Genomic DNA, 18,398 nt, shown 5'->3' with positions numbered 1-18,398 from the left:
AAAATAAATCAAATAATAATATTTGAGTTATCCTCTCTTTTAAAAAGGTCCGGAACATTGTTTAAATAATCAAAATGTCAAAAAATAAAGGAAAAATTCGATTCTTTTCTTGGTTTTTTGATTATAACTTTAAAAGTATTCATTTCCGAGAAAAGTTGTACTGACATAAAAGTTGCGTAAATAAATTTCCTACAATATATTATTGGTTAAACATTTAAAAAAATAGTCACCCTAGTTGCAAAATAGCAATAATTGCGAAAAAACCATGCAAAAACAAGTGTTCGCATTTTACGTTTTTCAACCATTTATGCTACACTTAGGACCTTCATATTTCACCCAGAAAAACTTTATGATACAGTAAAGCAAAACCGTAAACTTCATTAAGATCGGTTCAATAGATTTTGCAAAATAAATTTTGCAATCCAGCTTTCGCAAAAAAATTCATTTTTTTTAAATGTTACAGGACTGAAAATAAAGCAGATAGCAAGTTGAAAATTTTTTTGCTTGTAGAAGTGTACTGTACCTTTCATTTGCAATTTGCAAAATTAAAATCGATTAATTACCACGGCGTCAGGAAATGTTTTAAATAAACATTAATTTTTGGTGCTACGCGCAGGACAGCGGTGTTCGATTCACACAAGTTGATTTCCACCAAAATTTCTTTCAACCTTTATCTAATATATTATTTTCTTACTCTATATTTTGTTGTATTTTAATATTTTAATTCCCCAAAAATCAAACTAATTTTATTATTGTTTGTGAAATATTGTTTAAACAATTGCATATGTTTAAAAATAATAAACTTTTATTCTCTAAGGTAAAATATATGAACAAAGAAAGTTTTTGCTAATAAAAGTGTTATTTCAAAGGAAAAAAGAGTATGTGTTGTTATTTTGCAATAAACAAATTTATTTATTTATATCGAAATGCAATAAAAATTAAAATGTATCAATCATTATCAGTCATTGAAATGCCCAATCAGAGCAAACTATCCGCTGTCCTGCGCGTAGCACCAATAATTAATGTTTATTTGAAAAAAATTCTGACGCCGTGGTGTTAATCGATTTTAATTTTGCAAAATTGCAAATGAAAGGTACAGTACACTTCTATACGCAAAAAAAATTTCAACTTGCTATCTGCTTTATTTTCAGTCCTGTAACATTTTGAAAAAATTAATTTTTTTTTGCAAAAGCTGGATTGCAAACTTAATTTAGCAAAATCTATTGCACCGATCTTAACGAAATTTACAGTATTATTTTACTGTATCATAAAATTTTTCGTGGTGAAATATGAAGGTTCTAAGTCTAGCATAAATGGTTGAAAAACGTAAAATGCGAATACTTGTTTTTGTATGGTTTTTTCGCAATTATTGCTATTTTGCAACAAGGGTGACTATTTTTTAAACTTTTAACCAATTATATATTGTGGGAAATTTAGTTACGCAACTTTTATGTCAGTACAGCGTTTCTCGGAAATGAATACTTTTAAAGTTATAATGAAAAAACGAAGAAAAAAATCGAATTTTTCCCTAATTTTTTGACATTTTGATTATTTCAACAATGTTCCGGACCATTTTCAGAGGGAGGATAACTCAAATATTATTATTTGATTTATTTTCAAGCAATTTCTGCAAACTAATTTGAGTCACCTCTCAACGTCCAAATGTACTAATATTTTTACAGATGCGCCCTGGTCTATATTAGGTTTACAAAATATATAGTCAGAAAATTAAGGATTATCTATTTTTAAATAATTCATTTCAAAGGAATTACCTATTTTTAGTATACTGATTTTGACTTTATTTTTATATTTATGCACTTTTAGATGCATTTTATGCACTTTATAGTACAATTATGCATTTGCACCCATTTTTGAATAGCAGACCTTTTTCCAGACGTCATCCTGCAAATAATGCAAAAAACTGCAAATCTCTAGTAGACCAGTAAGGATCTGCGAAAAAACGTCTATTTTTGGATGTGAGAGGTGGCATTCGGATTTTTGCAGATAAAGTTAGGTGACACCTTCAGTAATATAATAATTGACTTATGCTTCTTCTTAAATATGCCCGGAACATTAATAAAAAAATTAAAATATTTAAAAATTTCGAAAAACATCGATTTTTTTCTGCTTTCTTTGCTTATAACTTTAAAACGATTCGTTTTGAAATTCGTAGAGAAATAAAATAAATATAATTGAATTTTGTATGATATACGACTGGCAAAAATTGCCTTAAGGTATTACCTTTTCTGCAATATAGCAATAAATACAAAATAAGGGGGCCAAATAAGTCTGTTGTTTTTCAATATTTTTTAACCACTTTGGTGGCACTTAGAACCTTAGTAATTCGCTTGGAAAATTCGTTATGACATACTTAAATCGTGTACCAAATTTCATTAAAATCGACATAATAAATTTTGCATAATAAATTTGCAATCTAAATGTTTTTAAAAAAGTTCAAATTTTTTAAAATCTTTCTGAACAAAAAGTAGAACATTTAGAAGTTGGCTAATTTTTTTACATATAAAAAGGTGCTCTACCTCTCTAATAAACTTTACAGAATTAAAATTGGATTATTTAAGGGGCGCCAGCAATGTTTTAAATTTATAAACAATTTTTTGGCTTTTAAATAAATAGCTTCGTTTAATAATAAAAAGATTAATTTTTAGCAATGCAAATAATTAAAACCGGTATAATTTGACTTAAACTTTCAAATGCTGTCAGCCGAATTGCTATTTTATTTTTTAATCAAACGTTATTCGCGTTCAAAAATTGCAATTTCTCGATTTTTTCAAAAAGTTCCACCGCGTTTATCTCGAAAACTATGCATCCTACGAAAAAACTTGTAAGAACATTGTTTACTTAGAATTACCCAAGAAATACAAAAAAATGTTTTATTTTTCGAAAAATCGATTTTATGTAATTCCTCAAGTTCTTTGTTTATAACAATCTTATCGACATCCAAATCAACTGTTACCCAAAAAATTCGTGTTCTACGGGTTAAAATACATAAAAAACTTGGGTAAGTCCATCTAAATTAAGGAGCCCGTAGCACCCCTCCTGGCCACAGCACTAATTTGTTTATAAGCCAAAAAACTGTTTATAACTTTAAAACATTGCTGAGGCTGCTTAAATAATCCGATTTCAATTCTGTAAAGTGCATTAGATAGGTGGAGTACTTCTTTATATGCAAAAAAAAATGACAAATCTTTGTATATTCTAGTTTTTGTTGTGCAAGATTTTAAAATTTTTTAATTTTTTAAAAAAAGTTTAGATTGCAAAATTATTATGCAAAATCTAGTAAGTCAATTTTAATGAAATTTGGTGTACGGATTTAGCACATTACAAAAATTTTCTAAGCAAATTAGGAAGGTTCCAAGGGAACAGGCTTGTTTTGCCCCCTTATTTTATATTTATTGCTATTTTGAAGCAAGGGTGACAAATTTAATTGTCTTTGTTTTATTCCTATCGGACTTTGTTCTAAAATGAATAGTTTTTAAGTTATAAGCAAAAAAGCTAGAAAAAACCGAAATTTTTTGAAATTTTTAAATATTTTATTTTTTTTATTAATGTTCCAGGCATATTTGAGAAAGAGCATAAATCAATTATTATTAACGAAGTTATCACCTAACTTTATCCGCAAAAATCTGAATGCCACCCCTCACATCCACCTAAAAACAGATCCTTACTGGTCTATAGGTCCTGTGTTTAAAAATTGGTTTATTCGGGTGTTTTTACTGCTAAATGCCCTGGTCTATTATAATCCAAATAACTTTCACCTTTTGACAAAACAGGATGTTGCTCCTTAATTATTATATTATTAGAATTAGGATGTAAAAACAATTATTTAGTTAATTAGAATTAAATATGTAAAAAGAAACTTTGGTTAATATATTATTCTTCTTCTTTTAGTACCGACTCCACTAATGAATGTCGTCTATAACCACAGCAAATTTTTTCTATGTTCTGTTTTTCTTAAAAGTGCCTGTGTGTTCAACCCGGTCCAGTCGCAAATGTTTTTCAGCCAGGATATTCTTGTCGTCTACCAGGATCCCCTTTTCCTTCGATTTTACTCTTCATAATCAGCTGCAAAAACTAATACGTATCATTTCTAGGTATGTGCCCCAAATATGTCATATGACATTGACAGTCCAGGCTTCGACACCATAAAAAAGAATAGAGTGGATATAACATTTTACCATCCTATATCGAATTTGCAGATTGAATCCTTGGTTCCTCAGAAATTTCCTCATCTTTAGAAGGTTTGCTCTTGATTGCCCTATTCTTGATCGAATTTCTGATTCCGGATTTAGATCTCCTGTAATCCAGACGCCTAAGTATTTTATTTTGCCCTTTCATTTTTTATCTTTTTAATCCTTTGCCCCTCGTACTGATAACCATGGTTTTTGTTTTCTTTATGTTTATTGCTAAACCAAGCTGTCGCCAGTATCACAAATTGTGTTTAGTAGCGTCTGCAAGTCTGCAGGTCTTTCTTACTTTCAGCGATAAAGACTGTATCGTCGCATAACGGATGTTATTTATATTTTCACCATGTATCTTGATCTATTCTGTACAGTTTTCAAGTGCTTGTGTAAATAACTCTCCGGAGTACCTATATATTAAATAGTAATGGTTAAAGTACATAGCCCTGTCTCATTCATCTATTTATCTGTTGCGCAGGTATTACTCAAAGAAAATAAGCAAAAAATAGACTATGTTCAGGATACTGGTATCTGACAACTTTTTTTAGTTATTATGGACCTATAGGAGGAAAACCTACCTGTTTCCTGCCTAGGGTTTGGGACCGTTTTTTAATTATTAACATAATAAGTAAAAATTGTTATTTTGCATAATTAGTCCAGAAAGCCACTGCGCATCCGCTAGTAAAAATATTTTAATTCGGATTTTTTGCACAATCTTACTCAAAAAGGACTCCTTTTAACAAATTTGCATGTTGCCAGGACCAAAAGTTGGTCAAAAATTTTTTAAACGTTTTTTTTGTTTTTTTTCCTAAAATTATTTTTTTTTGCAAGGAAAAAAGTTTTTTTTGGTTTTTTGGATCATTCCAAACAGAAAAGGTCTTTAGTGACTTTTCTCTAAAAATGATGTTTTTGACATATAAGCGATAAAATCGACCATTTTAACCCTCAAAAACTATATGAAAAACTTAAAATTTGAATGTTGCCAAGGTAGGTAAATAATCCTTAAACATCGATTCATGAAATTCCGAAGAGTTTTTTGCAATAGAATATTCAAAACTCCTTTGTTTTTTAATTGATAATCAAGCGTGCGAGACACTATTTTCCACCGAGAGTATGGTGCAAATGAAAGGAATAAATGCGTTATTTCGTAAAACGGCGACTTTAAGGAAAAATACCGAAACAGGTCGATTTGTATTTTTAAGTTACGATATTATGGCATATATGGTATACTAGTGACGTCATCCATCTGGGCGTGATGACGTAATCGATGATTTTTTTAAATAAGAATAGGGGTCCTGTGCTAGCTCATTTGAAAGGTTCTTCAATTCACTATTCAGTGATATAAACATTTATATAATTATTTGTACAGGGTGTCCTTCTACTTCTTTTTTTGTCAAATAATTTAATTTAATAAAAATTTTTTGGACACCCTGTATAAATAATTATGTAAATGTTTACATTACTAAATAGAGAATTAAGGAAACTCTCAAATGAGCTACCACACGACCCTTATTCTCATTTAAAAAAATAATCGATTACATCATCACGCCCAGACGGATGACGTCACTAGTATACCATACATGCCACAATATCACAACTTAAAAATAAAAATCGACCTGTTTAGGGTTTTTTCTTAAAGTAGCCGGTTTACGAAATAACGAATTTATTCCTTTCATTTGCAGCAATACACATGCAACGGTGGAAAATAGTGTCGCGCACGCGTGATTAGAAATTAAAAACAAAGGAGTTTTGAATAATATATTGCAAAAAACTCTTGGGGATTTCATCAATCGATGCTTAAAGAATATCTATCTACCTTGGTAACATTCAAATTTTCAGTTTTTCACATAGTTTTTGAGGGTTAAAAATGGCCGATTTCGCAATTTTTCAATTTTTAATCGCTTATATGTCAAAAACTATCATTTTTAGAGAAAAGTCAATAAAGACCTTTTCTGTTTGGAATGATCCAAAAAACCTAAAAAAAACTTTGTTCCATGCAAAAAAAAATAATTTTAGGAAAAAAACAAAAAAACGTTTAAAAAATTTTTGACCACCTTTTGGTCCTGGCAACATGCAAATTTGTTAAAAGGAGTACTTTTTGAGTAATATTGTGCAAAAAATCCGAATTAGAATATTTTTCCTAGCGGATGCGCAGTGGCTTTCTGGACTAAATTGAAATTTGCACAAACGTTGTACCTTCACAGGACCTACTACTAATTTTCAAAAATGTAGTTCAAATGGTGACTAGGGGGAACCTACAAATCCACCGAGGTTAAATACCGAATACATGCTTTTTATACTTTAATTTCTTTGGAGTAATCCTTTTTGTGATTAATTATTGTGCCAAGATAGTTGCAGTTGGCTACTTGTTTTAAAGTATTAGCGTCAATTATATTATCATAGTTTATTCTATATCACATAATTTATTATATTCGTTATTATATTATAATATATTCGTTATAATTCGAAGGTCATTGCAATTTGTTTGTTTTTGTTTGAGGACATCCGTTAGATGTTAATGGCGGACTTTACTTGCTTCATTTGGTCCGGACATGTCATTCATGTAAGTTTAAAGGGCAGTCAATGAGAGCAGGAACAGGTTATTACCTCCGAATTCTATCATACTGCATGGATTTTAATGAAATTTTAGGAATAGCCTGAAATAATCTCCTTATTCAAAGTCTACCCTATACCGATGTGTGCTTTTGTCTTGGGGGCGGTTCCCGGCCCTTCTCAGGGGCGGAAAATTTTTTGGTTAAACAACTACGGAAGTTGCTAGAGAACTTATTTCTAAGCACAAACTGTTCTATAATTTTTTTTTTCGAAAACTAAATACTTTTTGAGTTATTCGTGGTTGAAAATTGGCCATTTTCATTGAAGTATAACACCTTTTCAAACGGTTTTTTGCGAATACCTTAAAAACAATGCATCTAACTAAAAAATTATATAAAACATTTTTGTAGCTCATAAAAAAACAAAGAGATTCGTTTCTTCTTCAATCTTCTGGTTATAACACAAAAAGAGATATGGTAGGTAAAATGACTTTGTTTTTTTTTTGGTGCATGCTCAAATCAGTGTATTCAACTTGAAATAAAAGAGAAACGGTCGATTTTAGGTTTATAATGCTACCAATATCTTTTATTGTGCTTGAAAAGTCCTTTTAAATGAGCAATATTAAATGTCGATTACATTCAAACTGAGCGAGATATGCTGCAAAAAATTGGTGACTAACGAATTTAAAAAAAAAAATGAGAAGTTTATTTAACCCCTCATCCACAAGAATTTTAGTGCATCGTTTTCCTTCTAGAATAAATTTTACTACAGTGTCATTTTTATGTTTAAAAAGTTGAGCGGGTTTAAAATGAATGGTTTTTGAAAAAAATAAGATCAAATTATAGAGCGCATATTTAAATTTTCTTAAAAATCTTCTTTTTCTCTATGTAACTTGAAAATGATAAGAGATATTGTTATAAAAAATAAAATCAAAATGTTTATCTGGAAGAAACCTTCATTTTTGTATGGCAACTTTTTTTGGCATCTCTTATCATTTTAGAGTTATATGGAGAAAAGGGAAGATTTTTAAGAAAATTTAAAAATGCGCTCAATAATTTGATCTTATTTTTTTCAAAAACCATTTATTTTAAACCCGCCCAACTTTTTGAACGTAAAAGAACACTATAGTAGAATGTATTGTAGAAGGAAAACGATGCATTTAAATTCTTATGGATGAGGGGTTAAAAATATACTTCTTATTTTTTTCTTAAAATACGTTAGTCATCAAATTTTTTACAGTTTATCTCGCATAGATTGAATGTAATCGACATTTAATATTGCTTATTTTAAAGATCTTTTCAAGCACAACAAAAGTTATTGAGAGCATTATACACCTAAAATTTACCGTTTCTCTGTTATTTCATGTTAAATACACTGATTTGAGCATGCACCAAGAAAACAAGTTTTTTTCACTTACCATATCTCTTTTTGTGTTATAACTAGAAGATTCATAAAGAAAAGAATCTCTTTGCCATTTTATAAGCTATAAAAATGTTTTATATATTTTTTTTAGTTAGATGCATAGTTTTTAAGGTATTCGCAAAAAACCGTTTGAAAAGGTGTTATGTTTCAATGAAAAATGTCCAATTTTCAACCACGAATAACTCAAAAAGTATTGACTTTTCAAAAAAAAATTATAGAATAGTTTTTGCTTAGTATTAGGTTCTCTACCAACTTCCGTAGTTATTTAAGCAAAAAATTTTCCACCCCCGAGAAGGGGTAGGAACTGCCCCCAAGACAAAAGCACACATCGGCATAGGGTAGACTTTGTTTCTTGGGCTATTCCCTACTTACTGTAAAAATATCACGTAAATCGATATAGTAGGATAGAATTCGGAGCCACATACCCTCATTGACTGCCCTATTAGCCCAGTGTCGGCTATGTCAGTTCTATCTTTGTTGGTTAGTCACAAATCCTCGAGGGTACATCGATAAGGACAGTTTCTGAATGTAAGAAGCTGTTTCATATTCTATACTTCTACAGTTACATCTATGTCATATCATCTTGGTCTATTTCCCTCCATGTTACCATATTTGATTTTACTGGAGCGACCCCCGTTCTTAGCCTATTCATAGTTCTCCACGTTTTTAAAGTCTAGAGATTTGTCGGTCCATTGAACCTTGAGAAGAGGAAAATACTCGGGAGTTTCATCCTGCACTGTTCCAGGGAAAGTTTTCCTGGATTTTAGTCGCTTTCGTGGTGTTCTAGCTTTGTATAGGGCTTAAGGCTTGTCCGCAATCTGTTTAATTTTCTCTGTGTGCTCTCCATCACCTCTACGTGTTGAGGGTTCTGCAAAACCCTCTGCTTTATATAGAGTTGAGAGTGGCGTCGGTTTCTTGCACCCCGTTACTATCTTGCATGTCTCATTTAGCGCAATATCAACTTGTTTGGTGGGGCCAAACAGGTTGATACCGTTTGTGACAGATCTGCCCCAAACGGCGCACGCATTTAGCAGTTGAAAAACACAGAGCCTGTGCCGTTGTTCTTAAGACGCCAGGGTATGCATACCATTTACTTTCTGTTAAGGTACGTATCCATGCGATGGTGCTCCGTGTAGCTGCTCAAATTAATATGGCATGCGCTCCCCTACATATTATAAACCGCGAACCGCGCTGGGTCTAGTTTGCATGGAGGAAGAGCTCTGAATTGGGTAGGGGATTTTCATTACTTTGTGAAAGACAGACCTGGATGGGGAAATCCTTAACCCCAACACGGCGCGTCCCAATGGGCGATAGGGAACGTTCCTGTAGATATACAGGACAGGTACGAATAAGGCTTCGCCAAATAAGTACCGGCGGATCAACTGAGGACATGACACAGGACAGCAGCTGTGTTATTAGTGGCTCGCGGCCAAGGAATACAATTCCTAACAGGTGCGGTGCCATAAAGTCGCAGGCGACAATCAAATAATGATTTAACCGGCTGCGATACTGCGAACCTAAACCTAAATAAAAACCAAATGTGCGCCGGTATAAGCAATCAACCGTTACCAGGAGGTACGGAAGGGCACTCTATTGTCCTGGGGTTGAGAAATCGGTACCGAAGCCGGATGAGCTGAAAATTCAGAAAACGGCAGTGGAATCAGGAAAGCAACGGGAAACTACCTGATTATAACTTCCCTAGTAACTCGTGATGACAGATGTTGATAATGTAAATATATTTACTAATCATGGGACTTGGAATCCAAGATTCGGCGTGGAAAACAGCAGGGTTTCATCAGTCGTCAGCAAGCGAATTCCCTGTAATTCATCAAATTTGGTAATAGATAAGGAAATGTTTAATAACGACTTGGAATATTACAAGTATGTTTGAATCTGGAAAGATTCACAATACGATCAAGGAAATGCGAAGGTGAAATATAAATATCTTAGGTATAAGCTAGATGAGGTGCCCGGGTTCTGGCCATATGACGATAGATAATTATGAAATTTACTACTCTGATGAAGAAGGTCCGCAACATAGAAATTGTGTGGCATTTATTTTAGAACAAAATGTCGCAAAATCAGTAAAAATATCGTGCTATACTCAGATAAATTAATAATGTTACAAATTAATTAATTAATATTTAATTAATTAATAAAAACAAATCGTACAGACTTAAATATCATTCAGGTATATGCACCTACACAACAATATGACGATGAAGTTGTCGAAAGCTTTTATTCAGATCTAGACTATTTATTATCGCTCACAGAAAGCCAAGATATAAACATTGTATTGGGGGATTTCAATGCCAAGGTTGGAAGAGGTAGTGAAGAAGATATCGTTGGCAAGTTTGGTTTAGCAACGAGAAACGACCGTGGAGATAGAATGATTGGATTTTGCGTAGAAAAACAATTAGTAATATCCAACACTTTTTTTGACTTGCCTAAGCGACGACTTTACACCTGGAAATCTCCTGTGGACACTTGTGGAAGAATAGTAAGAAATCAAATTGATTATATCTGTATATCAAAAAGATATAGAAATGCTATCTTATCCTCCAAAACAATCCAGGAGCGGATGTACCCTCCAACCACAACTTACTAGCAGCTAAAGTATTACTTAAATTTAAAAAGATTAAAAAACCCAAAATATCTCCTAGGATCAGCAAAGATAAATTTTCAAATGCGGAAGTGAAAGAAATAGTAACCGATAAATTAGAAGATCAGTTTCAGAAATTGGGAAATAAAAATTCAGAAGAAAAATTATGGGAGTCATTCAAAGAAACATTGGAAAAAGTCCAAGAAGACCATCTAATGGAAAATGAGCGTAGGAATAAGCAACAGTGGATGACAGAAGAGATATTGAATTTGATGGATTCAAGAAGAAAATATAGGAATGCTAGTCTGACAGAATACAAAAAGCTAAACAGTATGATTCGAAGAAAAATAAGATCAGCTAAATCAGAGTGGCATAAACAACAATGTAAAAAAATTGAGAACTACGAGCGTATCTATGACGCATTCAATATGCACAAAAAACTGAAAGAAGTTGCAGGACTGAATAAAAAATGTAATCCTCCACTAATCGAAGATAAAAACGGAAAAATTATAATCGATATCGAAGGTCAACTAATACGATGGACAGAATATATAAAGGAATTATTCGATGATGAAAGAAGCGAACTAGAAACGCTAGATGACATGAGCGGTCCTCTAATAACTAGGGAAGAAGTGCAATACGCTATAAAGAACGCAAAAAACGGCAAGGCGATCGGACCAGATGGGATTTACGTAGAAACACTAAAGCTTTTAGGTACCGAGGGCATTAAGATACTTACGAAATTATTCAACTTAATCTACGAAAGCGGAAAAATTCCTAAAGATATTGGCTTAAATCCTCATTTGTTCTACTACCAAAAAAACACAGAGCCACAAAATGCAGCGACTATCGCACCATCAGCCTAATGAGTCATGTATTGAAAACTTTTCTCAGAATAATTCATCAAAGAACAAAATTGAGGAAAGAATCTCAAGTACTCAATTCGGTTTTCGCTGTGGCCTTGGAACGCGTGGTGCACTATTATTCGCAACCCAAGTTTTAATTCAAAGATGCAGAGATGTAAATCATGACATTTTCATGTGCGCGATTGATTTTGAAAAGGCTTTTGATAAAGTTCGCCATGAAAAAATACTACATATTCTCAAAACTACTGGTTTGGACGGTAGGGACATTAGAATAATCACAAATTTGTATTGGAGCCAGGCTGCATGTGTTATGGTTGGGAATCAGTACTCTGAAGAAGTAGAAATCAAGCGTGGAGTTCGACAAGGCTGTATATTGTCACCAATGTTGTTTAATCTTTACGCTGAAACAATCTTAAATGAAGTGTTGGAAAACGCAAAAGAGGGAATACTCATTAATGGTATGTTTATGAACAATATCAGATACGCAGATGACACCTTGTTACTGACAGGATCAATTGTAAAGATCTTAAAGCGTTATTGAACCGAATGGTGGCATTCTGCGCGATATATGGACTCAAACTCAACGCAAGAAAAACAAAGTTTATGGTTATTAGTAAACAGGCAGCCGTAAATAATAATAACTATAACGTAACAATCGGTAATGACTCAGTTGAACGAGTAAGTAATATTGTATATCTGGGTACTCATACTAATGAAAGCTGGAACCCTAGTACAGAAATAAAAAGTAGAATTGCCAAAGCAAGAACAAGTTTTATGAAATTTAAGAAAATCCTGTGCAGTCATGATCTAAATTTGAAACTTCGCATAAGAATGGTTCGATGTTATATATTCCCAGTACTACTTTACGGGGTTAAAGCATGGACCCTGACAAAATCACTTTTAAAAAACCTAGAAGCATTTGAGATGTTGGTCTACCGCCGTATTCTGAAGATCAATTGGGTAGAAAGAGTCACAAACGAAAGGGTTTTGCAACGTTTGAATAAAAGTTGCGAAGTAGTGAACACGGTTAAAAGGCGCAAATTGGAATACTTTGGTCATATAATGCGTCACCCAGAAAAATATGACATACTTCACCTTGTCATGCAAGGTAAAATAATGGGAAAAAGACGTGTGGGCCGCCGTACAACTTCTTGGCTTAAAAACCTACGCCAATGGTTTGGGAAAACTAGCACTGAACTATTTCGTGCGGCTGTAAATAAGACAATGATTGTTAATATGCTGGGCAACAGAGCCGTGCGGTACATCTTTTCAATATGATGCAAGTCTTCGAAATGCCGCCCCTTTATAATAGGCGGGCTGAAAAGTTCATAGGCTAACATAGAAAGACATCTTTTTTGATAAAATTTGATTTTATTATTCAATATAGTTACCTTCGAGGGTGATAATACAACGATTATGGCGGTCATACAGCTTTTCAATACCATTTTTTAATACAATTTGTCTTTATCCTCAAAATAAGCCTCAGTTTCGGCGATTAACTCTTTATTGGTGCTAAATTTCTTTCCAGAGAGCATTCTATTGAGGTCAGCTAACAGTTAGTAGTCGCCAGGAGCCATATCTGGTGAATAAGGTGGCTGCGGAGGCAATTCGAAGCACAATTCATGAAATTTTGCTATCATTTTCAGTAATTTGTTACACGGTGCGTTGTTTTGATGAAACAGCACTTTATTTTTCTTCAAATGGGGCCATTTTTACGCGACTTCGTTGTTCAATAATGCAATGTACTTGTCGTTGTTAAGGGTTTTTCCTTTTCAAGATGGTCGATGAATATTATACCATGCGCCCCCAATATACTGATGCCATAACCTTGCCAGCCGACTGTTGAGTTTTTCCACCCTTTGTCGATTGCCGACTGTCGATTGGACTCCGGTGTGTAATGATGGAGCCATGCTTCATCCATTGTAATAATATATCGACGCAAAAATTAGGTTTTATTACGACTGAATAGCTTCAAATACTTCTCAGAAACACCAATTCGTTGTTGTTTTTGATCGATTTTTAGCTCTCGCGGCACCTATTTTGCACAGGGCTTTCGCATACCCAAATATTCATGCACAACATATTATCAATCACGTACCTTTCATATCTTTACAGTCTCAGCTTTCTCGAACAACTTCACTTTATGGCCATCCAAAATTATTTTGTGGACTTTGTGATGTTTTCATAGGTAACAGCTTTTTGGGACGTCCACTGCATGCATCGTTCTCAGCCTTTAAACTTTAGCAAACCATTTCTCAATGGTTGATTTTCCTGGTGTAGACTCTGAATATTGTTTATCAAGCCAAGCTTTGGCTTCATTAGTATTTTTTTCGCCAAAAAGCAATCAATTATTAAGGTAGAAATTCCTTTTTATCCATTTTTTTTTAAACTAACATAAGTTGCTTCACTTCTTTTAAAGCACATCTTGTTGCTGCACATCTTTTAAACTAATAGTTCGACAACTGTCAAATTTATAAACGCATCTTTTGAATGATAGGGCTGACTAAAAATAATATGGGCCCAGAGCACGCCAAATAGAATTCTATTTTGCTGACGTCACAAAATAGAATTTTATAATGGGAGAATCGACGGTTGCTAGGCAACGTGACGTCACTAAAATAGAATTCTATTTGGCGTGCTCCCACACATGGATTTAATACCAGTAGCACCATCTATGTGTCAGCCTACGAACTTTTCAGCCCGCCGATTATATTTATTATTGAAACTTAACTTTTATTTTTATTATGAAACTGCACGAAATGAACGAAAACTTTTATTTTAAACTCAAAACATACTTTAAATTAAATGAAATATGTATTAACATTACATTAAGTAACATTTACAAAAATTATAATTTTACCCTTCTGACTTTAATTTTGGCAAACTCGTCAATCAGATTGGTGTAGTCTAGTGGTGATAGATAGGTGCAGCAGCTAGTGAGAAATCTATTGAAGTGCTATTTTTTTTAGTTTTTTTTTGTCTTATGGAGCTTCGTAAATAGTTTTTAATAATTTTTAATTTTGAAAAACTTCTTTTCCCACTAGCTACCGAGTCAGGGAGTATTAATAAAATTCTTAGTGATACAACTACATTTGTGTATAAAGAAATTAGGTGATTTTGGCACAAATAGTTCAAAACCCCTAAAGGTTTCATGGAGTAAGGTATTATTTGGGATATATCACGCACTTCTAGAATTCTAGATCATTTGACTTCATATCAGATTCTTTTTCTGTTGAAAGTATTGAATGAAGAGTTATACAATATTTTTCTAGTGCTTTATGAACAAATTTGTTTTAAATTTAGCTTCATCTGTTAAGAGCTCGTCCACAGATTTTTCGTAATCAAATAAACGCTTTTTTCTGCTGGAAATTAGGAATTTATATCAAGATGTTCTGCAATTCCAATAAATTTTCATTTAGTTATTAGCCAAGTTGTTTGTAACTTTTTATTTTTTCTACAGTTACTGACATTTTCACACAATCTGACAATTTTTTTTATTTTACTGATTTTGCCGCCCCCCTTTTGATGCCGCCTGATGCGACTGCCTCGCCGCATCATAGCACGGCACGGCCCTGCTGGGCAACATGAGAGCCAACGATAGACAAACGGTCTCGGTACCTTACGAAGAAGAAGAAGAAGAACCGGTTGAATCGAAGAGGGTGAGTGCCGAGCGGCGAGCACCAACGTATCCACTATGTGAAGCTGGTACATGGAGCACCAACGTATGGATACGAACCTTTAGCTTTTTGAGTATGCTGTTCCTAGTTTGTTGCTTTCCCTCTTTTTATGCCATGTAATCTGTAGGTGAGGGGTGAGGGACTGGTCCAGACAGAGTTACTCCAAGATATATAGGTTAGTCTGTGTTGTTTATCAAATAAAAATTGGGTGTCATGTTAACGTATTTTATTGAAATTTATTTTGTCGATACCGATTTTTACTTATTGGCAATATTTTTCAATATTCTTGCTAATTTCAGAAATATTTTGCCCATGTTGGCAAAATGTTGTGCTTTTAATATAACTGATTATTTTGATCTGTCTATCATGTAATGGTTATAATCCGGTCTTTATACATACAGAGTTAAAAACTGGCTAAATACGTATTTCTTTAAATAAAATATGATTACTATTTTGGTAGAGATAGAGGAAGATTAGTGCAATTACAATAAGGTATAGGTATAGCTGTATGTTACAAAACAAGAAGTTTTTATAGACTGGACTTACAAATAGTTATGTTTAAGTTAAATTTTTTATTTATTTTTTGTTAAGTCAACTATTCTTACGATATTTCATTCAAACACTTAATTTTTACAGAAACTAGGTTTTCAGTCTACTAATACATAAAACGACAATAAATATTATTCTACACACCACCAGATTGAAAACAGTGGGAACCTTCTCTGGTAACAACCTCCGAGGCTTTTAAAAATTATAAGCCATGCGGGTGTCAAGACAATCAGAAGATGAGAGAATTTTAAAATTTGTAATTCACGTCCCATCTGCTTAGCGTGGTAAAGCTCCAACGGGATGGTTTGCTACGTACTCCAAAAAGAGTAAATAAATTAAACATTAAAAAAGTTGAAAAGATACAAAGAAATTGTTTATACATTTTTAATACTTTAATATAATTAATATTTAATTTTAATACTTAATTTTTAAAAATCATACAGAAGTAAAAACTTCGTTTGTACAATGGTATAAAAAAGTTTATTAAAAACCATTAAAAGTCGTCCAAAAGGATTCGCAAAACGTTTTCGATCTAGATCCGATCCTCTTCAGTGCGTTCTGCTTAGTACATGAAACTAGCAACCTTATGAAATTGGTAACATCGAGAAATATGGTTTACATGATACTTATATGATATTTATAGCGACTCCAAGTCGATGTTAAAATATTGAATGTGTTAGGAGTGCTCAAAGGGCAACATGGTTCCCTGCTCGATAAGAACTTGTGTTTCTTGCCAGTTCAATGGACACAGACCACTGATCGATAAGAACTGGCAAGAACCACAAGTTCTTATCGAGCAGGGAACCATGTTGCCCTTTGAGCACTAATAACACATTTAATCTTTTAACATCGACTTGGAGTCGCTATAAATATCATATAAGTATCATGTAAACCATATTTCTCGATGTTACCAATTTCATAAAGTTGCTAATTTCATGTACTAAGCAGAACGCACTGATAATGATCTGATTTAGATCGAAAACGTTTTGCGAATCCTTTTGGATGACTTTTAATGGTTTTTAATAAACTTTTTTATACCATTGTACAAACGAAGTTTTTACTTCTGTATGATTTTTTAATTATGGTATACACCCAGCTACTGGGATTTTCCCATTGATTTTGACTTAATTTTTACTTTAATGTTTTTTAAAATAACAAATTCCTTTATTTTCTATATATAGATTTCCTATTAGACCAGTAAGGATCTGTTTTTAGGTGGATGTGAGAAGTGGCATTCAGATTTTTGCGGATAAAGTTAGGTGATAACTTCGTTAATAATAATTGATTTATGCTCCTTCTCAAATATGACCGGAACGTTAATAAAAAAATACAATATTTAAAAATTTCAAAACATTTCGTTTTTTTCTAATTTTTTTGCTTATAACTTAAAAACTATTCATTTTAGAAGAAAGTCGTATAGGAATAAAACAAAGATAATTAAATTTTCTATCAGACGCGATTAGTTAAAAATGTCTTAATTTATCACCCTTGCTTCAAAATAGCAAAAAATATAAAATAAAGGGGCAAAACAAGCCTGTCATTATTCAATGATTTTCCATCACTTAGGTTACACTTGGAACCTTCCTAATTCGCTTCGAAAATTTTTGTAATGTTCTAAAACCGTACACCAAATTTCATTAAAATTGACTTACTAGATTTTGCATAACAATTTTGCAATCTAACCTTTTTTTAAAAAATTTAAATTTTTTAAAATCTTGCACAACAAAAACTAAAACATACAAAGATTTGTCAATTTGTTTACATATAAAAAAGTACTCCACCTATCTAATGCACTTTACAGAATTGAAATCGGATTATTTAAGCAGCCTCAGCAATGCTTTAAAGTTATAAACAATTTTTTGGCTTATAAACAAATTAGTGCTGTGGCCAGGAGGGGGTGCTACGGGCTCCTTTATTTAGGTGGACTTACCCTAGTTTTTTTATGTATTTTGACCCGTAGAGCACGAATTTTTTGGGTAAAAGTTGATCCGGATGTCGATAAAATTGTTATAAACAAAGAACTTGAGGAATTACATAACATCGATTTTTCGCAAAATAGAACATTTTTTTGTATTTCTTGGGTAATTCTAAGCAAAAAATGTTTTTACAAGTTTTTTCGTAAAATGCATAGTTTTCGAGATTAACGCGGTGGAACTTTCAAAAAATCTAGAAATTGCAATATTTGAACGCCAATAACGTTTGATTAAAAAATAAAATAGCAATTCTGCTGACAGCATTTGAAAGTTTAAGTCAAATTATACCGGTTTTAATTATTTGCATTGCTAAAAATTAATTTTTTTATTAGTAAACAAAGCTATTTTTTATAATTTTTTATAAAGTGTATTAGATAGCTAGGGCACCTCTTTATATGTAAAAAAATTAGCCAACTTCTAAATGGTCTACTTTTTGTTCAGAAAGATTTTAAAAAATTTGAACTTTTTTAAAAACATTTAGATTGCAAATTTACTATGCAAAATTTATTAGGTCCATTTTAATCAAATTTGGTACACGATTTAAGTATGTTACAAAG

General features: G+C 32.5%; 1 protein-coding gene across 2 annotated transcripts in view; it reads left to right on the top strand.

Annotated features, from left to right (window-relative positions):
* LOC114325317 (sodium/hydrogen exchanger 9B2) overlaps nt 1-18,398 on the top strand; it is a 195,533-nt gene that overhangs the window by 62,891 nt on the left and 114,244 nt on the right. The gene's annotated exons all lie outside the window — the stretch shown is intronic.

The sequence above is a fragment of the Diabrotica virgifera genome, chromosome 6 (assembly GCF_917563875.1).
Source record: "Diabrotica virgifera virgifera chromosome 6, PGI_DIABVI_V3a".
In the NCBI taxonomy this organism is placed as follows: Eukaryota; Metazoa; Arthropoda; class Insecta; order Coleoptera; family Chrysomelidae; genus Diabrotica; species Diabrotica virgifera.
Note: the sequence above shows the minus strand (reverse complement) of the source record. Positions and strands in the feature narration are given on the sequence as shown.